Source organism: Vespa crabro, chromosome 1 (genome assembly GCF_910589235.1).
Source record: "Vespa crabro chromosome 1, iyVesCrab1.2, whole genome shotgun sequence".
In the NCBI taxonomy this organism is placed as follows: domain Eukaryota; kingdom Metazoa; phylum Arthropoda; class Insecta; order Hymenoptera; family Vespidae; genus Vespa; species Vespa crabro.
Genome location: NC_060955.1, coordinates 13,258,530 through 13,285,453, shown reverse-complemented (window position 1 = coordinate 13,285,453; position 26,924 = coordinate 13,258,530).

The following is a 26,924-nucleotide window of genomic DNA, read 5'->3' as shown; positions in this document are numbered from 1 at the left end:
TTATAACGTCGAATCCAAAATAAAATAGATGTTTGATCTTATGAAATGCAATGTTCTAATTCGATTGGTAATATTTTTCAAACTGTGGCACGAGTATTATTAAAGATTTCTCGTTTTTAACTTCGCATATACTGAATTTCGCGTATGCCGATTACGTTTTTCGATAATTATCATATGTGAACGCGTATTTAAACATAGTAAAAACGTTAAATTCTTGTTATATTCTTTGCTCTGCATCGATAGAATATAAAATCAATGAAATTGAACGAGATTTCAACTTTTCGTTTTTCGACGATACGCTTATATGAGCGAAAAATCGTATATACGATATGAAACAATGTTAAAAACTTTGATTTCAATATAATACAGATGCTTGTTCTTATGAAATGCAATGTTATGAATCGACTGGAAACCATTTTTAAATTGTGGCACAAGTATTATTAAAGATTTCACGATTTTAATTTCGCTTATACCGAAATTCGCGTTTTCGATTAAGTTTATCGATAATTATCATATGAAAACGAGTTTTTAAACATATTAAAAACGTTATATGCATGTTATATTCATTATTCTGTATCAATAGAATATAAAATCAATGAAATTGAACGAGGTTTCAACTTTTCGTTTTTCGACGATACGCTTATTTGAGCGAAAAATCGTAGATACGATATGAATCAATGTTAAAATCTTTAATTTCAATATAAAACAGATGTTTGATCTTATGAAATGCAATGTTCTGGAACGATTGGAATCATTTTTCAAACTGTGGCATAAGTATTATTAAAGATTTCACGATTTTAACTTCGCATATACTGAAATTCGCGTATGCCGATTACGTTTTTCGATAATTATCATATGTGAACGCGTATATAAACATAGTAAAAATGTCATATTCTTGTTATATTCTTTGCTCTGCATCGAGAGAATATAAAATCAATAAAATTGAACGAGGTTTCAACTTTTCGTTTTTCGACGATACGCTTATTTGAGCGAAAAATCGTAGATACGATACGAATCAATGTTAAAATCTTTAATTTCAATATAAAACAGATGTTTGATCTTATGAAATGCAATGTTCTGGAACGATTGGTATCATTTTTCAAACTGTGGCATAAGTATTATTAAAGATTTCACGATTTTAACTTCGCATATACTGAAATTCGCGTATGCCGATTACGTTTTTCGATAATTATCATATGTGAACGCGTATATAAACATAGTAAAAATGTCATATTCTTGTTATATTCTTTGCTCTGCATCGAGAGAATATAAAATCAATGAAATTGAACGAGATTTCAACTTTTCGTTTTTCGGCGGTACGCGTATATGAGCGAAAAATCGTATATACGATGTGAATCAAGGTTAAAACTTCAATTCCAAAGATAAAATAGATGTTTGATCTTATGAAATGCAATGTTCTGAATCGACTGGTAACTTTCTTCAAACTTGGGCACGAGTATTATTAAAGGTTTCACGATTTTAACTTCGTATATACCGAAATTCGCGTATGTCGAACACGTTTTTCGATAATTATCATGTAATAACGCGTTTTTAAACATAGTAATAACGTTACATTCATGTTATATTCTTTATTCCCGCGTCGAGAGAATATAAACTCATTGAATTTGAATGAGACTTCAATATTTCGTATTACGATGGTACGCCATTATGAACGAAAAATTGTATATACGATATGAAACAAGGTTAAAACGTCGATTCCAAGATTAAATAGATGTTTGATCTTCAGAAATACAATGTCCGAATTGATTGGTAACATTTTTCAAACGGTGGTACAAGTAATTTCAATGTTTTCACGATTTCATCTCCGCAATTCTCGAAATTCGCATGGGTCGATCTTATTTTTCGACTATATTCATGTTAAAACTCGTATTTACACATAGTAACAAACTTATATTATTGTTCCAATATGTATTCTGCGTCGATAGAATATAAAAGCATTGAAATTTGTTGAGAATTCAAATTTCGCTTTTCGACTATACTTTATGAGCTAATAATCGCATATAACATATGAAACAAGGTTATAACGTCGAATCCAAAATAAAATAGATGTTTGATCTTATGAAATGCAATGTTCTAATTCGATTGGTAATATTTTTCAAACTGTGGCACGAGTATTATTAAAGATTTCTCGTTTTTAACTTCGCATATACTGAATTTCGCGTATGCCGATTACGTTTTTCGATAATTATCATATGTGAACGCGTATTTAAACATAGTAAAAACGTTAAATTCTTGTTATATTCTTTGCTCTGCATCGATAGAATATAAAATCAATGAAATTGAACGGGATTTCAACTTTTCGTTTTTCGACGATACGCTTATATGAGCGAAAAATCGTATATACGATATGAAACAATGTTAAAAACTTTGATTTCAATATAATACAGATGCTTGTTCTTATGAAATGCAATGTTATGAATCGACTGGAAACCATTTTTAAATTGTGGCAAAAGTATTATTAAAGATTTCACGATTTTAATTTCGCTTATACCGAAATTCGCGTTTTCGATTAAGTTTATCGATAATTATCATATGAAAACGAGTTTTTAAACATAATAAAAACGTTATATGCATGTTATATTCATTATTCTGTATCAATAGAATATAAAATCAATGAAATTGAACGAGGTTTCAACTTTTCGTTTTTCGACGATACGCTTATTTGAGCGAAAAATCGTAGATACGATATGAATCAATGTTGAAATCTTTAATTTCAATATAAAACAGATGTTTGATCTTATGAAATGCAATGTTCTGGAACGATTGGTATCATTTTTCAAACTGTGGCATAAGTATTATTAAAGATTTCACGATTTTAACTTCGCATATACTGAAATTCGCGTATGCCGATTACGTTTTTCGATAATTATCATATGTGAACGCGTATATAAACATAGTAAAAATGTCATATTCTTGTTATATTCTTTGCTCTGCATCGAGAGAATATAAAATCAATAAAATTGAACGAGGTTTCAACTTTTCGTTTTTCGACGATACGCTTATTTGAGCGAAAAATCGTAGATACGATACGAATCAATGTTAAAATCTTTAATTTCAATATAAAACAGATGTTTGATCTTATGAAATGCAATGTTCTGGAACGATTGGTATCATTTTTCAAACTGTGGCATAAGTATTATTAAAGATTTCACGATTTTAACTTCGCATATACTGAAATTCGCGTATGCCGATTACGTTTTTCGATAATTATCATATGTGAACGCGTATATAAACATAGTAAAAATGTCATATTCTTGTTATATTCTTTGCTCTGCATCGAGAGAATATAAAATCAATAAAATTGAACGAGGTTTCAACTTTTCGTTTTTCGACGATACGCTTATTTGAGCGAAAAATCGTAGATACGATACGAATCAATGTTAAAATCTTTAATTTCAATATAAAACAGATGTTTGATCTTATGAAATGCAATGTTCTGGAACGATTGGTATCATTTTTCAAACTGTGGCATAAGTATTATTAAAGATTTCACGATTTTAACTTCGCATATACTGAAATTCGCGTATGCCGATTACGTTTTTCGATAATTATCATATGTGAACGCGTATATAAACATAGTAAAAATGTCATATTCTTGTTATATTCTTTGCTCTGCATCGAGAGAATATAAAATCAATGAAATTGAACGAGATTTCAACTTTTCGTTTTTCGGCGGTACGCGTATATGAGCGAAAAATCGTATATACGATGTGAATCAAGGTTAAAACTTCAATTCCAAAGATAAAATAGATGTTTGATCTTATGAAATGCAATGTTCTGAATCGACTGGTAACTTTCTTCAAACTGGGGCACGAGTATTATTAAAGGTTTCACGATTTTAACTTCGTATATACCGAAATTCGCGTATGTCGAACACGTTTTTCGATAATTATCATATAATAACGCGTTTTTAAACATAGTAATAACGTTACATTCATGTTATATTCTTTATTCCCGCGTCGAGAGAATATAAACTCATTGAATTTGAATGAGACTTCAATATTTCGTATTACGATGGTACGCCATTATGAACGAAAAATTGTATATACGATATGAAACAAGGTTAAAACGTCGATTCCAAGATTAAATAGATGTTTGATCTTCAGAAATACAATGTCCGAATTGATTGGTAACATTTTTCAAACGGTGGTACAAGTAATTTCAATGATCTCACGATTTCATCTCCGCAATTCTCGAAATTCGCATGGGTCGATCTTATTTTTCGACTATATTCATGTTAAAACTCGTATTTACACATAGTAACAAACTTATATTATTGTTCCAATATGTATTCTGCGTCGATAGAATATAAAAGCATTGAAATTTGTTGAGAATTCAAATTTCGCTTTTCGACTATACTTTATGAGCTAATAATCGCATATAACATATGAAACAAGGTTATAACGTCGAATCCAAAATAAAATAGATGTTTGATCTTATGAAATGCAATGTTCTAATTCGATTGGTAATATTTTTCAAACTGTGGCACGAGTATTATTAAAGATTTCTCGTTTTTAACTTCGCATATACTGAATTTCGCGTATGCCGATTACGTTTTTCGATAATTATCATATGTGAACGCGTATTTAAACATAGTAAAAACGTTAAATTCTTGTTATATTCTTTGCTCTGCATCGATAGAATATAAAATCAATGAAATTGAACGAGATTTCAACTTTTCGTTTTTCGACGATACGCTTATATGAGCGAAAAATCGTATATACGATATGAAACAATGTTAAAAACTTTGATTTCAATATAATACAGATGCTTGTCCTTATGAAATGCAATGTTATGAATCGACTGGAAACCATTTTTAAATTGTGGCAAAAGTATTATTAAAGATTTCAAGATTTTAATTTCGCTTATACCGAAATTCGCGTTTTCGATTAAGTTTATCGATAATTATCATATGAAAACGAGTTTTTAAACATAATAAAAACGTTATATGCATGTTATATTCATTATTCTGTATCAATAGAATATAAAATCAATGAAATTGAACGAGGTTTCAACTTTTCGTTTTTCGACGATACGCTTATTTGAGCGAAAAATCGTAGATACGATATGAATCAATGTTAAAATCTTTAATTTCAATATAAAACAGATGTTTGATCTTATGAAATGCAATGTTCTGGAACGATTGGTATCATTTTTCAAACTGTGGCATAAGTATTATTAAAGATTTCACGATTTTAACTTCGCATATACTGAAATTCGCGTATGCCGATTACGTTTTTCGATAATTATCATATGTGAACGCGTATATAAACATAGTAAAAATGTCATATTCTTGTTATATTCTTTGCTCTGCATCGAGAGAATATAAAATCAATGAAATTGAACGAGGTTTCAACTTTTCGTTTTTCGACGATACGCTTATTTGAGCGAAAAATCGTAGATACGATATGAATCAATGTTAAAATCTTTAATTTCAATATAAAACAGATGTTTGATCTTATGAAATGCAATGTTCTGGAACGATTGGAATCATTTTTCAAACTGTGGCATAAGTATTATTAAAGATTTCACGATTTTAACTTCGCATATACTGAAATTCGCGTATGCCGATTACGTTTTTCGATAATTATCATATGTGAACGCGTATATAAACATAGTAAAAATGTCATATTCTTGTTATATTCTTTGCTCTGCATCGAGAGAATATAAAATCAATAAAATTGAACGAGGTTTCAACTTTTCGTTTTTCGACGATACGCTTATTTGAGCGAAAAATCGTAGATACGATACGAATCAATGTTAAAATCTTTAATTTCAATATAAAACAGATGTTTGATCTTATGAAATGCAATGTTCTGGAACGATTGGTATCATTTTTCAAACTGTGGCATAAGTATTATTAAAGATTTCACGATTTTAACTTCGCATATACTGAAATTCGCGTATGCCGATTACGTTTTTCGATAATTATCATATGTGAACGCGTATATAAACATAGTAAAAATGTCATATTCTTGTTATATTCTTTGCTCTGCATCGAGAGAATATAAAATCAATGAAATTGAACGAGATTTCAACTTTTCGTTTTTCGGCGGTACGCGTATATGAGCGAAAAATCGTATATACGATGTGAATCAAGGTTAAAACTTCAATTCCAAAGATAAAATAGATGTTTGATCTTATGAAATGCAATGTTCTGAATCGACTGGTAACTTTCTTCAAATTGGGGCACGAGTATTATTAAAGGTTTCACGATTTTAACTTCGTATATACCGAAATTCGCGTATGTCGAACACGTTTTTCGATAATTATCATATAATAACGCGTTTTTAAACATAGTAATAACGTTACATTCATGTTATATTCTTTATTCCCGCGTCGAGAGAATATAAACTCATTGAATTTGAATGAGACTTCAATATTTCGTATTACGATGGTACGCCATTATGAACGAAAAATTGTATATACGATATGAAACAAGGTTAAAACGTCGATTCCAAGATTAAATAGATGTTTGATCTTCAGAAATACAATGTCCGAATTGATTGGTAACATTTTTCAAACGGTGGTACAAGTAATTTCAATGTTTTCACGATTTCATCTCCGCAATTCTCGAAATTCGCATGGGTCGATCTTATTTTTCGACTATATTCATGTTAAAACTCGTATTTACACATAGTAACAAACTTATATTATTGTTCCAATATGTATTCTGCGTCGATAGAATATAAAAGCATTGAAATTTGTTGAGAATTCAAATTTCGCTTTTCGACTATACTTTATGAGCTAATAATCGCATATAACATATGAAACAAGGTTATAACGTCGAATCCAAAATAAAATAGATGTTTGATCTTATGAAATGCAATGTTCTAATTCGATTGGTAATATTTTTCAAACTGTGGCACGAGTATTATTAAAGATTTCTCGTTTTTAACTTCGCATATACTGAATTTCGCGTATGCCGATTACGTTTTTCGATAATTATCATATGTGAACGCGTATTTAAACATAGTAAAAACGTTAAATTCTTGTTATATTCTTTGCTCTGCATCGATAGAATATAAAATCAATGAAATTGAACGAGATTTCAACTTTTCGTTTTTCGACGATACGCTTATATGAGCGAAAAATCGTATATACGATATGAAACAATGTTAAAAACTTTGATTTCAATATAATACAGATGCTTGTTCTTATGAAATGCAATGTTATGAATCGACTGGAAACCATTTTTAAATTGTGGCACAAGTATTATTAAAGATTTCACGATTTTAATTTCGCTTATACCGAAATTCGCGTTTTCGATTAAGTTTATCGATAATTATCATATGAAAACGAGTTTTTAAACATAATAAAAACGTTATATGCATGTTATATTCTTTGCTCTGTATCAATAGAATATAAAATCAATGAAATTGAACGAGGTTTCAACTTTTCGTTTTTCGACGATACGCTTATTTGAGCGAAAAATCGTAGATACGATATGAATCAATGTTAAAATCTTTAATTTCAATATAAAACAGATGTTTGATCTTATGAAATGCAATGTTCTGGAACGATTGGTATCATTTTTCAAACTGTGGCATAAGTATTATTAAAGATTTCACGATTTTAACTTCGCATATACTGAAATTCGCGTATGCCGATTACGTTTTTCGATAATTATCATATGTGAACGCGTATATAAACATAGTAAAAATGTCATATTCTTGTTATATTCTTTGCTCTGCATCGAGAGAATATAAAATCAATGAAATTGAACGAGATTTCAACTTTTCGTTTTTCGGCGGTACGCGTATATGAGCGAAAAATCGTATATACGATGTGAATCAAGGTTAAAACTTCAATTCCAAAGATAAAATAGATGTTTGATCTTATGAAATGCAATGTTCTGAATCGACTGGTAACTTTCTTCAAACTGGGGCACGAGTATTATTAAAGGTTTCACGATTTTAACTTCGTATATACCGAAATTCGCGTATGTCGAACACGTTTTTCGATAATTATCATATAATAACGCGTTTTTAAACATAGTAATAACGTTACATTCATGTTATATTCTTTATTCCCGCGTCGAGAGAATATAAACTCATTGAATTTGAAGGAGACTTCAATATTTCGTATTACGATGGTACGCCATTATGAACGAAAAATTGTATATACGATATGAAACAAGGTTAAAACGTCGATTCCAAGATTAAATAGATGTTTGATCTTCAGAAATACAATGTCCGAATTGATTGGTAACATTTTTCAAACGGTGGTACAAGTAATTTCAATGTTTTCACGATTTCATCTCCGCAATTCTCGAAATTCGCATGGGTCGATCTTATTTTTCGACTATATTCATGTTAAAACTCGTATTTACACATAGTAACAAACTTATATTATTGTTCCAATATGTATTCTGCGTCGATAGAATATAAAAGCATTGAAATTTGTTGAGAATTCAAATTTCGCTTTTCGACTATACTTTATGAGCTAATAATCGCATATAACATATGAAACAAGGTTATAACGTCGAATCCAAAATAAAATAGATGTTTGATCTTATGAAATGCAATGTTCTAATTCGATTGGTAATATTTTTCAAACTGTGGCACGAGTATTATTAAAGATTTCTCGTTTTTAACTTCGCATATACTGAATTTCGCGTATGCCGATTACGTTTTTCGATAATTATCATATGTGAACGCGTATATAAACGGAGTAAAAATGACATATTCTTGTTATATTCTTTGCTCTGCATCGAGAGAATATAAAATCAATGAAATTGAACGAGATTTCAACTTTTCGTTTTTCGGCGGTACGCGTATATGAGCGAAAAATCGTATATACGATGTGAATCAACGTTAAAACTTCAATTCCAAAGATAAAATAGATGTTTGATCTTATGAAATGCAATGTTCTGAATCGACTGGTAACTTTCTTCAAACTGGGGCACGAGTATTATTAAAGGTTTCACGATTTTAACTTCGTATATACCGAAATTCGCGTATGTCGAACACGTTTTTCGATAATTATCATATAATAACGCGTTTTTAAACATAGTAATAACGTTACATTCATGTTATATTCTTTATTCCCGCGTCGAGAGAATATAAACTCATTGAATTTGAATGAGACTTCAATATTTCGTATTACGATGGTACGCCATTATGAACGAAAAATTGTATATACGATATGAAACAAGGTTAAAACGTCGATTCCAAGATTAAATAGATGTTTGATCTTCAGAAATACAATGTCCGAATTGATTGGTAACATTTTTCAAACGGTGGTACAAGTAATTTCAATGTTTTCACGATTTCATCTCCGCAATTCTCGAAATTCGCATGGGTCGATCTTATTTTTCGACTATATTCATGTTAAAACTCGTATTTACACATAGTAACGAACTTATATTATTGTTCCAATATGTATTCTGCGTCGATAGAATATAAAAGTATTGAAATTTGTTGAGAATTCAAATTTCGCTTTTCGACTATACTTTATGAGCTAATAATCGCATATAACATATGAAACAAGGTTATAACGTCGAATCCAAAATAAAATAGATGTTTGATCTTATGAAATGCAATGTTCTAATTCGATTGGTAATATTTTTCAAACTGTGGCACGAGTATTATTAAAGATTTCTCGTTTTTAACTTCGCATATACTGAATTTCGCGTATGCCGATTACGTTTTTCGATAATTATCATATGTGAACGCGTATTTAAACATAGTAAAAACGTTAAATTCTTGTTATATTCTTTGCTCTGCATCGATAGAATATAAAATCAATGAAATTGAACGAGATTTCAACTTTTCGTTTTTCGACGATACGCTTATATGAGCGAAAAATCGTATATACGATATGAAACAATGTTAAAAACTTTGATTTCAATATAATACAGATGCTTGTTCTTATGAAATGCAATGTTATGAATCGACTGGAAACCATTTTTAAATTGTGGCACAAGTATTATTAAAGATTTCACGATTTTAATTTCGCTTATACCGAAATTCGCGTTTTCGATTAAGTTTATCGATAATTATCATATGAAAACGAGTTTTTAAACATAATAAAAACGTTATATGCATGTTATATTCTTTGCTCTGTATCAATAGAATATAAAATCAATGAAATTGAACGAGGTTTCAACTTTTCGTTTTTCGACGATACGCTTATTTGAGCGAAAAATCGTAGATACGATATGAATCAATGTTAAAATCTTTAATTTCAATATAAAACAGTTGTTTGATCTTATGAAATGCAATGTTCTGGAACGATTGGTATCATTTTTCAAACTGTGGCATAAGTATTATTAAAGATTTCACGATTTTAACTTCGCATATACTGAAATTCGCGTATGCCGATTACGTTTTTCGATAATTATCATATGTGAACGCGTATATAAACATAGTAAAAATGTCATATTCTTGTTATATTCTTTGCTCTGCATCGAGAGAATATAAAATCAATGAAATTGAACGAGATTTCAACTTTTCGTTTTTCGGCGGTACGCGTATATGAGCGAAAAATCGTATATACGATGTGAATCAAGGTTAAAACTTCAATTCCAAAGATAAAATAGATGTTTGATCTTATGAAATGCAATGTTCTGAATCGACTGGTAACTTTCTTCAAACTGGGGCACGAGTATTATTAAAGGTTTCACGATTTTAACTTCGTATATACCGAAATTCGCGTATGTCGAACACGTTTTTCGATAATTATCATATAATAACGCGTTTTTAAACATAGTAATAACGTTACATTCATGTTATATTCTTTATTCCCGCGTCGAGAGAATATAAACTCATTGAATTTGAAGGAGACTTCAATATTTCGTATTACGATGGTACGCCATTATGAACGAAAAATTGTATATACGATATGAAACAAGGTTAAAACGTCGATTCCAAGATTAAATAGATGTTTGATCTTCAGAAATACAATGTCCGAATTGATTGGTAACATTTTTCAAACGGTGGTACAAGTAATTTCAATGTTTTCACGATTTCATCTCCGCAATTCTCGAAATTCGCATGGGTCGATCTTATTTTTCGACTATATTCATGTTAAAACTCGTATTTACACATAGTAACAAACTTATATTATTGTTCCAATATGTATTCTGCGTCGATAGAATATATAAGCATTGAAATTTGTTGAGAATTCAAATTTCGCTTTTCGACTATACTTTATGAGCTAATAATCGCATATAACATATGAAACAAGGTTATAACGTCGAATCCAAAATAAAATAGATGTTTGATCTTATGAAATGCAATGTTCTAATTCGATTGGTAATATTTTTCAAACTGTGGCACGAGTATTATTAAAGATTTCTCGTTTTTAACTTCGCATATACTGAATTTCGCGTATGCCGATTACGTTTTTCGATAATTATCATATGTGAACGCGTATATAAACGGAGTAAAAATGACATATTCTTGTTATATTCTTTGCTCTGCATCGAGAGAATATAAAATCAATGAAATTGAACGAGATTTCAACTTTTCGTTTTTCGGCGGTACGCGTATATGAGCGAAAAATCGTATATACGATGTGAATCAACGTTAAAACTTCAATTCCAAAGATAAAATAGATGTTTGATCTTATGAATTGCAATGTTCTGAATCGACTGGTAACTTTCTTCAAACTGGGGCACGAGTATTATTAAAGGTTTCACGATTTTAACTTCGTATATACCGAAATTCGCGTATGTCGAACACGTTTTTCGATAATTATCATATAATAACGCGTTTTTAAACATAGTAATAACGTTACATTCATGTTATATTCTTTATTCCCGCGTCGAGAGAATATAAACTCATTGAATTTGAATGAGACTTCAATATTTCGTATTACGATGGTACGCCATTATGAACGAAAAATTGTATATACGATATGAAACAAGGTTAAAACGTCGATTCCAAGATTAAATAGATGTTTGATCTTCAGAAATACAATGTCCGAATTGATTGGTAACATTTTTCAAACGGTGGTACAAGTAATTTCAATGTTTTCACGATTTCATCTCCGCAATTCTCGAAATTCGCATGGGTCGATCTAATTTTTCGACTATATTCATGTTAAAACTCGTATTTACACATAGTAACAAACTTATATTATTGTTCAAATATGTATTCTGCGTCGATAGAATATAAAAGCATTGAAATTTGTTGAGAATTCAAATTTCGCTTTTCGACTATACTTTATGAGCTAATAATCGCATATAACATATGAAACAAGGTTATAACGTCGAATCCAAAATAAAATAGATGTTTGATCTTATGAAATGCAATGTTCTAATTCGATTGGTAATATTTTTCAAACTGTGGCACGAGTATTATTAAAGATTTCTCGTTTTTAACTTCGCATATACTGAATTTCGAGTATGCCGATTACGTTTTTCGATATTTATCATATGTGAACGCGTATTTAAACATAGTAAAAACGTTAAATTCTTGTTATATTCTTTGCTCTGCATCGATAGAATATAAAATCAATGAAATTGAACGAGATTTCAACTTTTCGTTTTTCGACGATACGCTTATATGAGCGAAAAATCGTATATACGATATGAAACAATGTTAAAAACTTTGATTTCAATATAATACAGATGCTTGTTCTTATGAAATGCAATGTTATGAATCGACTGGAAACCATTTTTAAATTGTGGCACAAGTATTATTAAAGATTTCACGATTTTAATTTCGCTTATACCGAAATTCGCGTTTTCAATTAAGTTTATCGATAATTATCATATGAAAACGAGTTTTTAAACATAATAAAAACGTTATATGCATGTTATATTCATTATTCTGTATCAATAGAATATAAAATCAATGAAATTGAACGAGGTTTCAACTTTTCGTTTTTCGACGATACGCTTATTTGAGCGAAAAATCGTAGATACGATATGAATCAATGTTAAAATCTTTAATTTCAATATAAAACAGATGTTTGATCTTATGAAATGCAATGTTCTGGAACGATTGGTATCATTTTTCAAACTGTGGCATAAGTATTATTAAAGATTTCACGATTTTAACTTCGCATATACTGAATTTCGCGTATGCCGATTAAGTTTTTCGATAATTATCATATGTGAACGCGTATATAAACATAGTAAAAATGTCATATTCTTGTTATATTCTTTGCTCTGCATCGAGAGAATATAAAATCAATGAAATTGAACGAGATTGGAACTTTTCGTTTTTCGGCGGTACGCGTATATGAGCGAAAAATCGTATATACGATGTGAATCAAGGTTAAAACTTCAATTCCAAAGATAAAATAGATGTTTGATCTTATGAAATGCAATGTTCTGAATCGACTGGTAACTTTCTTCAAACTGGGGCACGAGTATTATTAAAGGTTTCACGATTTTAACTTCGTATATACCGAAATTCGCGTATGTCGAACACGTTTTTCGATAATTATCATATAATAACGCGTTTTTAAACATAGTAATAACGTTACATTCATGTTATATTCTTTATTCCCGCGTCGAGAGAATATAAACTCATTGAATTTGAATGAGACTTCAATATTTCGTATTACGATGGTACGCCATTATGAACGAAAAATTGTATATACGATATGAAACAAGGTTAAAACGTCGATTCCAAGATTAAATAGATGTTTGATCTTCAGAAATACAATGTCCGAATTGATTGGTAACATTTTTCAAACGGTGGTACAAGTAATTTCAATGTTTTCACGATTTCATCTCCGCAATTCTCGAAATTCGCATGGGTCGATCTTATTTTTCGACTATATTCATGTTAAAACTCGTATTTACACATAGTAACAAACTTATATTATTGTTCCAATATGTATTCTGCGTCGATAGAATATAAAAGCATTGAAATTTGTTGAGAATTCAAATTTCGCTTTTCGACTATACTTTATGAGCTAATAATCGCATATAACATATGAAACAAGGTTATAACGTCGAATCCAAAATAAAATAGATGTTTGATCTTATGAAATGCAATGTTCTAATTCGATTGGTAATATTTTTCAAACTGTGGCACGAGTATTATTAAAGATTTCTCGTTTTTAACTTCGCATATACTGAATTTCGCGTATGCCGATTACGTTTTTCGATAATTATCATATGTGAACGCGTATTTAAACATAGTAAAAACGTTAAATTCTTGTTATATTCTTTGCTCTGCATCGATAGAATATAAAATCAATGAAATTGAACGAGATTTCAACTTTTCGTTTTTCGACGATACGCTTATATGAGCGAAAAATCGTATATACGATATGAAACAATGTTAAAAACTTTTTATTTCAATATAATACAGATGCTTGTTCTTATGAAATGCAATGTTATGAATCGACTGGAAACCATTTTTAAATTGTGGCACAAGTATTATTAAAGATTTCACGATTTTAATTTCGCTTATACCGAAATTCGCGTTTTCAATTAAGTTTATCGATAATTATCATATGAAAACGAGTTTTTAAACATAATAAAAACGTTATATGCATGTTATATTCATTATTCTGTATCAATAGAATATAAAATCAATGAAATTGAACGAGGTTTCAACTTTTCGTTTTTCGACGATACGCTTATTTGAGCGAAAAATCGTAGATACGATATGAATCAATGTTAAAATCTTTAATTTCAATATAAAACAGATGTTTGATCTTATGAAATGCAATGTTCTGGAACGATTGGTATCATTTTTCAAACTGTGGCATAAGTATTATTAAAGATTTCACGATTTTAACTTCGCATATACTGAATTTCGCGTATGCCGATTAAGTTTTTCGATAATTATCATATGTGAACGCGTATATAAACATAGTAAAAATGTCATATTCTTGTTATATTGTTTGCTCTGCATCGAGAGAATATAAAATCAATGAAACTGAACGAGATTTCAACTTTTCGTTTTTCGGCGGTACGCGTATATGAGCGAAAAATCGTATATACGATGTGAATCAAGGTTAAAACTTCAATTCCAAAGATAAAATAGATGTTTGATCTTATGAAATGCAATGTTCTGAATCGACTGGTAACTTTCTTCAAACTGGGGCACGAGTATTATTAAAGGTTTCACGATTTTAACTTCGTATATACCGAAATTCGCGTATGTCGAACACGTTTTTCGATAATTATCATATAATAACGCGTTTTTAAACATAGTAATAACGTTACATTCATGTTATATTCTTTATTCCCGCGTCGAGAGAATATAAACTCATTGAATTTGAATGAGACTTCAATATTTCGTATTACGATGGTACGCCATTATGAACGAAAAATTGTATATACGATATGAAACAAGGTTAAAACGTCGATTCCAAGATTAAATAGATGTTTGATCTTCAGAAATACAATGTCCGAATTGATTGGTAACATTTTTCAAACGGTGGTACAAGTAATTTCAATGTTTTCACGATTTCATCTCCGCAATTCTCGAAATTCGCATGGGTCGATCTTATTTTTCGACTATATTCATGTTAAAACTCGTATTTACACATAGTAACAAACTTATATTATTGTTCCAATATGTATTCTGCGTCGATAGAATATAAAAGCATTGAAATTTGTTGAGAATTCAAATTTCGCTTTTCGACTATACTTTATGAGCTAATAATCGCATATAACATATGAAACAAGGTTATAACGTCGAATCCAAAATAAAATAGATGTTTGATTTTATGAAATGCAATGTTCTAATTCGATTGGTAATATTTTTCAAACTGTGGCACGAGTATTATTAAAGATTTCTCGTTTTTAACTTCGCATATACTGAATTTCGCGTATGCCGATTACGTTTTTCGATAATTATCATATGTGAACGCGTATTTAAACATAGTAAAAACGTTAAATTCTTGTTATATTCTTTGCTCTGCATCGATAGAATATAAAATCAATGAAATTGAACGAGATTTCAACTTTTCGTTTTTCGACGATACGCTTATATGAGCGAAAAATCGTATATACGATATGAAACAATGTTAAAAACTTTGATTTCAATATAATACAGATGCTTGTTCTTATGAAATGCAATGTTATGAATCGACTGGAAACCATTTTTAAATTGTGGCACAAGTATTATTAAAGATTTCACGATTTTAATTTCGCTTATACCGAAATTCGCGTTTTCAATTAAGTTTATCGATAATTATCATATGAAAACGAGTTTTTAAACATAATAAAAACGTTATATGCATGTTATATTCATTATTCTGTATCAATAGAATATAAAATCAATGAAATTGAACGAGGTTTCAACTTTTCGTTTTTCGACGATACGCTTATTTGAGCGAAAAATCGTAGATACGATATGAATCAATGTTAAAATCTTTAATTTCAATATAAAACAGATGTTTGATCTTATGAAATGCAATGTTCTGGAACGATTGGTATCATTTTTCAAACTGTGGCATAAGTATTATTAAAGATTTCACGATTTTAACTTCGCATATACTGAATTTCGCGTATGCCGATTAAGTTTTTCGATAATTATCATATGTGAACGCGTATATAAACATAGTAAAAATGTCATATTCTTGTTATATTCTTTGCTCTGCATCGAGAGAATATAAAATCAATGAAATTGAACGAGATTTCAACTTTTCGTTTTTCGGCGGTACGCGTATATGAGCGAAAAATCGTATATACGATGTGAATCAAGGTTAAAACTTCAATTCCAAAGATAAAATAGATGTTTGATCTTATGAAATGCAATGTTCTGAATCGACTGGTAACTTTCTTCAAACTGGGGCACGAGTATTATTAAAGGTTTCACGATTTTAACTTCGTATATACCGAAATTCGCGTATGTCGAACACGTTTTTCGATAATTATCATATAATAACGCGTTTTTAAACGTAGTAATAACGTTACATTCATGTTATATTCTTTATTCCCGCGTCGAGAGAATATAAACTCATTGAATTTGAATGAGACTTCAATATTTCGTATTACGATGGTACGCCATTATGAACGAAAAATTGTATATACGATATGAAACAAGGTTAAAACGTCGATTCCAAGATTAAATAGATGTTTGATCTTCAGAAATACAATGTCCGAATTGATTGGTAACATTTTTCAAACGGTGGTACAAGTAATTTCAATGTTTTCACGATTTCATCTCCGCAATTCTCGAAATTCGCATGGGTCGATCTTATTTTTCGACTATATTCATGTTAAAACTCGTATTTACACATAGTAACAAACTTATATTATTGTTCAAATATGTATTCTGCGTCGATAGAATATAAAAGCATTGAAATTTGTTGAGAATTCAAATTTCGCTTTTCGACTATACTTTATGAGCTAATAATCGCATATAACATATGAAACAAGGTTATAACGTCGAATCCAAAATAAAATAGATGTTTGATCTTATGAAATGCAATGTTCTAATTCGATTGGTAATATTTTTCAAACTGTGGCACGAGTATTATTAAAGATTTCTCGTTTTTAACTTCGCATATACTGAATTTCGAGTATGCCGATTACGTTTTTCGATAATTATCATATGTGAACGCGTATTTAAACATAGTAAAAACGTTAAATTCTTGTTATATTCTTTGCTCTGCATCGATAGAATATAAAATCAATGAAATTGAACGAGATTTCAACTTTTCGTTTTTCGACGATACGCTTATATGAGCGAAAAATCGTATATACGATATGAAACAATGTTAAAAACTTTGATTTCAATATAATACAGATGTTTGATCTTATGAAATGCAATGTTCTAATTCGATTGGTAATATTTTTCAAACTGTGGCACGAGTATTATTAAAGATTTCTCGTTTTTAACTTCGCATATACTGAATTTCGCGTATGCCGATTACGTTTTTCGATAATTATCATATGTGAACGCGTATTTAAACACAGTAAAAACGTTAAATTCTTGTTATATTCTTTGCTCTGCATCGATAGAATATAAAATCAATGAAATTGAACGAGATTTCAACTTTTCGTTTTTCGACGATACGCTTATATGAGCGAAAAATCGTATATACGATATGAAACAATGTTAAAAACTTTGATTTCAATATAATACAGATGCTTGTTCTTATGAAATGCAATGTTATGAATCGACTGGAAACCATTTTTAAATTGTGGCACAAGTATTATTAAAGATTTCACGATTTTAATTTCGCTTATACCGAAATTCGCGTTTTCAATTAAGTTTATCGATAATTATCATATGAAAACGAGTTTTTAAACATAATAAAAACGTTATATGCATGTTATATTCATTATTCTGTATCAATAGAATATAAAATCAATGAAATTGAACGAGGTTTCAACTTTTCGTTTTTCGACGATACGCTTATTTGAGCGAAAAATCGTAGATACGATATGAATCAATGTTAAAATCTTTAATTTCAATATAAAACAGATGTTTGATCTTATGAAATGCAATGTTCTGGAACGATTGGTATCATTTTTCAAACTGTGGCATAAGTATTATTAAAGATTTCACGATTTTAACTTCGCATATACTGAATTTCGCGTATGCCGATTAAGTTTTTCGATAATTATCATATGTGAACGCGTATATAAACATAGTAAAAATGTCATATTCTTGTTATATTGTTTGCTCTGCATCGAGAGAATATAAAATCAATGAAACTGAACGAGATTTCAACTTTTCGTTTTTCGGCGGTACGCGTATATGAGCGAAAAATCGTATATACGATGTGAATCAAGGTTAAAACTTCAATTCCAAAGATAAAATAGATGTTTGATCTTATGAAATGCAATGTTCTGAATCGACTGGTAACTTTCTTCAAACTGGGGCACGAGTATTATTAAAGGTTTCACGATTTTAACTTCGTATATACCGAAATTCGCGTATGTCGAACACGTTTTTCGATAATTATCATATAATAACGCGTTTTTAAACATAGTAATAACGTTACATTCATGTTATATTCTTTATTCCCGCGTCGAGAGAATATAAACTCATTGAATTTGAATGAGACTTCAATATTTCGTATTACGATGGTACGCCATTATGAACGAAAAATTGTATATACGATATGAAACAAGGTTAAAACGTCGATTCCAAGATTAAATAGATGTTTGATCTTCAGAAATACAATGTCCGAATTGATTGGTAACATTTTTCAAACGGTGGTACAAGTAATTTCAATGTTTTCACGATTTCATCTCCGCAATTCTCGAAATTCGCATGGGTCGATCTTATTTTTCGACTATATTCATGTTAAAACTCGTATTTACACATAGTAACAAACTTATATTATTGTTCCAATATGTATTCTGCGTCGATAGAATATAAAAGCATTGAAATTTGTTGAGAATTCAAATTTCGCTTTTCGACTATACTTTATGAGCTAATAATCGCATATAACATATGAAACAAGGTTATAACGTCGAATCCAAAATAAAATAGATGTTTGATTTTATGAAATGCAATGTTCTAATTCGATTGGTAATATTTTTCAAACTGTGGCACGAGTATTATTAAAGATTTCTCGTTTTTAACTTCGCATATACTGAATTTCGCGTATGCCGATTACGTTTTTCGATAATTATCATATGTGAACGCGTATTTAAACATAGTAAAAACGTTAAATTCTTGTTATATTCTTTGCTCTGCATCGATAGAATATAAAATCAATGAAATTGAACGAGATTTCAACTTTTCGTTTTTCGACGATACGCTTATATGAGCGAAAAATCGTATATACGATATGAAACAATGTTAAAAACTTTGATTTCAATATAATACAGATGCTTGTTCTTATGAAATGCAATGTTATGAATCGACTGGAAACCATTTTTAAATTGTGGCACAAGTATTATTAAAGATTTCACGATTTTAATTTCGCTTATACCGAAATTCGCGTTTTCAATTAAGTTTATCGATAATTATCATATGAAAACGAGTTTTTAAACATAATAAAAACGTTATATGCATGTTATATTCATTATTCTGTATCAATAGAATATAAAATCAATGAAATTGAACGAGGTTTCAACTTTTCGTTTTTCGACGATACGCTTATTTGAGCGAAAAATCGTAGATACGATATGAATCAATGTTAAAATCTTTAATTTCAATATAAAACAGATGTTTGATCTTATGAAATGCAATGTTCTGGAACGATTGGTATCATTTTTCAAACTGTGGCATAAGTATTATTAAAGATTTCACGATTTTAACTTCGCATATACTGAATTTCGCGTATGCCGATTAAGTTTTTCGATAATTATCATATGTGAACGCGTATATAAACATAGTAAAAATGTCATATTCTTGTTATATTCTTTGCTCTGCATCGAGAGAATATAAAATCAATGAAATTGAACGAGATTTCAACTTTTCGTTTTTCGGCGGTACGCGTATATGAGCGAAAAATCGTATATACGATGTGAATCAAGGTTAAAACTTCAATTCCAAAGATAAAATAGATGTTTGATCTTATGAAATGCAATGTTCTGAATCGACTGGTAACTTTCTTCAAACTGGGGCACGAGTATTATTAAAGGTTTCACGATTTTAACTTCGTATATACCGAAATTCGCGTATGTCGAACACGTTTTTCGATAATTATCATATAATAACGCGTTTTTAAACGTAGTAATAACGTTACATTCATGTTATATTCTTTATTCCCGCGTCGAGAGAATATAAACTCATTGAATTTGAATGAGACTTCAATATTTCGTATTACGATGGTACGCCATTATGAACGAAAAATTGTATATACGATATGAAACAAGGTTAAAACGTCGATTCCAAGATTAAATAGATGTTTGATCTTCAGAAATACAATGTCCGAATTGATTGGTAACATTTTTCAAACGGTGGTACAAGTAATTTCAATGTTTTCACGATTTCATCTCCGCAATTCTCGAAATTCGCATGGGTCGATCTTATTTTTCGACTATATTCATGTTAAAACTCGTATTTACACATAGTAACAAACTTATATTATTGTTCAAATATGTATTCTGCGTCGATAGAATATAAAAGCATTGAAATTTGTTGAGAATTCAAATTTCGCTTTTCGACTATACTTTATGAGCTAATAATCGCATATAACATATGAAACAAGGTTATAACGTCGAATCCAAAATAAAATAGATGTTTGATCTTATGAAATGCAATGTTCTAATTCGATTGGTAATATTTTTCAAACTGTGGCACGAGTATTATTAAAGATTTCTCGTTTTTAACTTCGCATATACTGAATTTCGAGTATGCCGATTACGTTTTTCGATAATTATCATATGTGAACGCGTATTTAAACATAGTAAAAACGTTAAATTCTTGTTATATTCTTTGCTCTGCATCGATAGAATATAAAATCAATGAAATTGAACGAGATTTCAACTTTTCGTTTTTCGACGATACGCTTATATGAGCGAAAAATCGTATATACGATATGAAACAATGTTAAAAACTTTGATTTCAATATAATACAGATGTTTGATCTTATGAAATGCAATGTTCTAATTCGATTGGTAATATTTTTCAAACTGTGGCACGAGTATTATTAAAGATTTCTCGTTTTTAACTTCGCATATACTGAATTTCGCGTATGCCGATTACGTTTTTCGATAATTATCATATGTGAACGCGTATTTAAACACAGTAAAAACGTTAAATTCTTGTTATATTCTTTGCTCTGCATCGATAGAATATAAAATCAATGAAATTGAACGAGATTTCAACTTTTCGTTTTTCGACGATACGCTTATATGAGCGAAAAATCGTATATACGATATGAAACAATGTTAAAAACTTTGATTTCAATATAATACAGATGCTTGTTCTTATGAAATGCAATGTTATGAATCGACTGGAAACCATTTTTAAATTGTGGCACAAGTATTATTAAAGATTTCACGATTTTAATTTCGCTTATACCGAAATTCGCGTTTTCAATTAAGTTTATCGATAATTATCATATGAAAACGAGTTTTTAAACATAATAAAAACGTTATATGCATGTTATATTCATTATTCTGTATCAATAGAATATAAAATCAATGAAATTGAACGAGGTTTCAACTTTTCGTTTTTCGACGATACGCTTATTTGAGCGAAAAATCGTAGATACGATATGAATCAATGTTAAAATCTTTAATTTCAATATAAAACAGATGTTTGATCTTATGAAATGCAATGTTCTGGAACGATTGGTATCATTTTTCAAACTGTGGCATAAGTATTATTAAAGATTTCACGATTTTAACTTCGCATATACTGAATTTCGCGTATGCCGATTAAGTTTTTCGATAATTATCATATGTGAACGCGTATATAAACATAGTAAAAATGTCATATTCTTGTTATATTCTTTGCTCTGCATCGAGAGAATATAAAATCAATGAAATTGAACGAGATTTCAACTTTTCGTTTTTCGGCGGTACGCGTATATGAGCGAAAAATCGTATATACGATGTGAATCAAGGTTAAAACTTCAATTCCAAAGATAAAATAGATGTTTGATCTTATGAAATGCAATGTTCTGAATCGACTGGTAACTTTCTTCAAACTGGGGCACGAGTATTATTAAAGGTTTCACGATTTTAACTTCGTATATACCGAAATTCGCGTATGTCGAACACGTTTTTCGATAATTATCATATAATAACGCGTTTTTAAACGTAGTAATAACGTTACATTCATGTTATATTCTTTATTCCCGCGTCGAGAGAATATAAACTCATTGAATTTGAATGAGACTTCAATATTTCGTATTACGATGGTACGCCATTATGAACGAAAAATTGTATATACGATATGAAACAAGGTTAAAACGTCGATTCCAAGATTAAATAGATGTTTGATCTTCAGAAATACAATGTCCGAATTGATTGGTAACATTTTTCAAACGGTGGTACAAGTAATTTCAATGTTTTCACGATTTCATCTCCGCAATTCTCGAAATTCGCATGGGTCGATCTTATTTTTCGACTATATTCATGTTAAAACTCGTATTTACACATAGTAACAAACTTATATTATTGTTCAAATATGTATTCTGCGTCGATAGAATATAAAAGCATTGAAATTTGTTGAGAATTCAAATTTCGCTTTTCGACTATACTTTATGAGCTAATAATCGCATATAACATATGAAACAAGGTTATAACGTCGAATCCAAAATAAAATAGATGTTTGATCTTATGAAATGCAATGTTCTAATTCGATTGGTAATATTTTTCAAACTGTGGCACGAGTATTATTAAAGATTTCTCGTTTTTAACTTCGCATATACTGAATTTCGAGTATGCCGATTACGTTTTTCGATAATTATCATATGTGAACGCGTATTTAAACATAGTAAAAACGTTAAATTCTTGTTATATTCTTTGCTCTGCATCGATAGAATATAAAATCAATGAAATTGAACGAGATTTCAACTTTTCGTTTTTCGACGATACGCTTATATGAGCGAAAAATCGTATATACGATATGAAACAATGTTAAAAACTTTGATTTCAATATAATACAGATGTTTGATCTTATGAAATGCAATGTTCTAATTCGATTGGTAATATTTTTCAAACTGTGGCACGAGTATTATTAAAGATTTCTCGTTTTTAACTTCGCATATACTGAATTTCGCGTATGCCGATTACGTTTTTCGATAATTATCATATGTGAACGCGTATTTAAACATAGTAAAAACGTTAAATTCTTGTTATATTCTTTGCTCTGCATCGATAGAATATAAAATCAATGAAATTGAACGAGATTTCAACTTTTCGTTTTTCGACGATACGCTTATATGAGCGAAAAATCGTATATACGATATGAAACAATGTTAAAAACTTTGATTTCAATATAATACAGATGCTTGTTCTTATGAAATGCAATGTTATGAATCGACTGGAAACCATTTTTAAATTGTGGCACAAGTATTATTAAAGATTTCACGATTTTAATTTCGCTTATACCGAAATTCGCGTTTTCGATTAAGTTTATCGATAATTATCATATGAAAACGAGTTTTTAAACATAATAAAAACGTTATATGCATGTTATATTCATTATTCTGTATCAATAGAATATAAAATCAATGAAATTGAACGAGGTTTCAACTTTTCGTTTTTCGACGATACGCTTATTTGAGCGAAAAATCGTAGATACGATATGAATCAATGTTAAAATCTTTAATTTCAATATAAAACAGATGTTTGATCTTATGAAATGCAATGTTCTGGAACGATTGGTATCATTTTTCAAACTGTGGCATAAGTATTATTAAAGATTTCACGATTTTAACTTCGCATATACTGAAATTCGCGTATGCCGATTACGTTTTTCGATAATTATCATATGTGAACGCGTATATAAACATAGTAAAAATGTCATATTCTTGTTATATTCTTTGCTCTGCATCGAGAGAATATAAAATCAATGAAATTGAACGAGATTTCAACTTTTCGTTTTTCGGCGGTACGCGTATATGAGCGAAAAATCGTATATACGATGTGAATCAAGGTTAAAACTTCAATTCCAAAGATAAAATAGATGTTTGATCTTATGAAATGCAATGTTCTGAATCGACTGGTAACTTTCTTCAAACTGGGGCACGAGTATTATTAAAGGTTTCACGATTTTAACTTCGTATATACCGAAATTCGCCTATGTCGAACACGTTTTTCGATAATTATCATATAATAACGCGTTTTTAAACATAGTAATAACGTTACATTCATGTTATATTCTTTATTCCCGCGTCGAGAGAATATAAACTCATTGAATTTGAATGAGACTTCAATATTTCGTATTACGATGGTACGCCATTATGAACGAAAAATTGTATATACGATATGAAACAAGGTTAAAACGTCGATTCCAAGATTAAATAGATGTTTGATCTTCAGAAATACAATGTCCGAATTGATTGGTAACATTTTTCAAACGGTGGTACAAGTAATTTCAATGTTTTCACGATTTCATCTCCGCAATTCTCGAAATTCGCATGGGTCGATCTTATTTTTCGACTATATTCATGTTAAAACTCGTATTTACACATAGTAACAAACTTATATTATTGTTCCAATATGTATTCTGCGTCGATAGAATATAAAAGCATTGAAATTTGTTGAGAATTCAAATTTCGCTTTTCGACTATACTTTATGAGCTAATAATCGCATATAACATATGAAACAAGGTTATAACGTCGAATCCAAAATAAAATAGATGTTTGATCTTATGAAATGCAATGTTCTAATTCGATTGGTAATATTTTTCAAACTGTGGCACGAGTATTATTAAAGATTTCTCGTTTTTAACTTCGCATATACTGAATTTCGCGTATGCCGATTACGTTTTTCGATAATTATCATATGTGAACGCGTATTTAAACATAGTAAAAACGTTAAATTCTTGTTATATTCTTTGCTCTGCATCGATAGAATATAAAATCAATGAAATTGAACGAGATTTCAACTTTTCGTTTTTCGACGATACGCTTATATGAGCGAAAAATCGTATATACGATATGAAACAATGTTAAAAACTTTGATTTCAATATAATACAGATGTTTGATCTTATGAAATGCAATGTTCTAATTCGATTGGTAATATTTTTCAAACTGTGGCACGAGTATTATTAAAGATTTCTCGTTTTTAACTTCGCATATACTGAATTTCGCGTATGCCGATTACGTTTTTCGATAATTATCATATGTGAACGCGTATTTAAACACAGTAAAAACGTTAAATTCTTGTTATATTCTTTGCTCTGCATCGATAGAATATAAAATCAATGAAATTGAACGAGATTTCAACTTTTCGTTTTTCGACGATACGCTTATATGAGCGAAAAATCGTATATACGATATGAAACAATGTTAAAAACTTTGATTTCAATATAATACAGATGCTTGTTCTTATGAAATGCAATGTTATGAATCGACTGGAAACCATTTTTAAATTGTGGCACAAGTATTATTAAAGATTTCACGATTTTAATTTCGCTTATACCGAAATTCGCGTTTTCAATTAAGTTTATCGATAATTATCATATGAAAACGAGTTTTTAAACATAATAAAAACGTTATATGCATGTTATATTCATTATTCTGTATCAATAGAATATAAAATCAATGAAATTGAACGAGGTTTCAACTTTTCGTTTTTCGACGATACGCTTATTTGAGCGAAAAATCGTAGATACGATATGAATCAATGTTAAAATCTTTAATTTCAATATAAAACAGATGTTTGATCTTATGAAATGCAATGTTCTGGAACGATTGGTATCATTTTTCAAACTGTGGCATAAGTATTATTAAAGATTTCACGATTTTAACTTCGCATATACTGAAATTCGCGTATGCCGATTACGTTTTTCGATAATTATCATATGTGAACGCGTATATAAACATAGTAAAAACGTCATATTCTTGTTATATTCTTTGCTCTGCATCGAGAGAATATAAAATCAATGAAATTGAACGAGATTTCAACTTTTCGTTTTTCGGCGGTACGCGTATATGAGCGAAAAATCGTATATACGATGTGAATCAAGGTTAAAACTTCAATTCCAAAGATAAAATAGATGTTTGATCTTATGAAATGCAATGTTCTGAATCGACTGGTAACTTTCTTCAAACTGGGGCACGAGTATTATTAAAGGTTTCACGATTTTAACTTCGTATATACCGAAATTCCCGTATGTCGAACACGTTTTTCGATAATTATCATATAATAACGCGTTTTTAAACATAGTAATAACGTTACATTCATGTTATATTCTTTATTCCCGCGTCGAGAGAATATAAACTCATTGAATTTGAATGAGACTTCAATATTTCGTATTACGATGGTACGCCATTATGAACGAAAAATTGTATATACGATATGAAACAAGGTTAAAACGTCGATTCCAAGATTTAATAGATGTTTGATCTTCAGAAATACAATGTCCGAATTGATTGGTAACATTTTTCAAA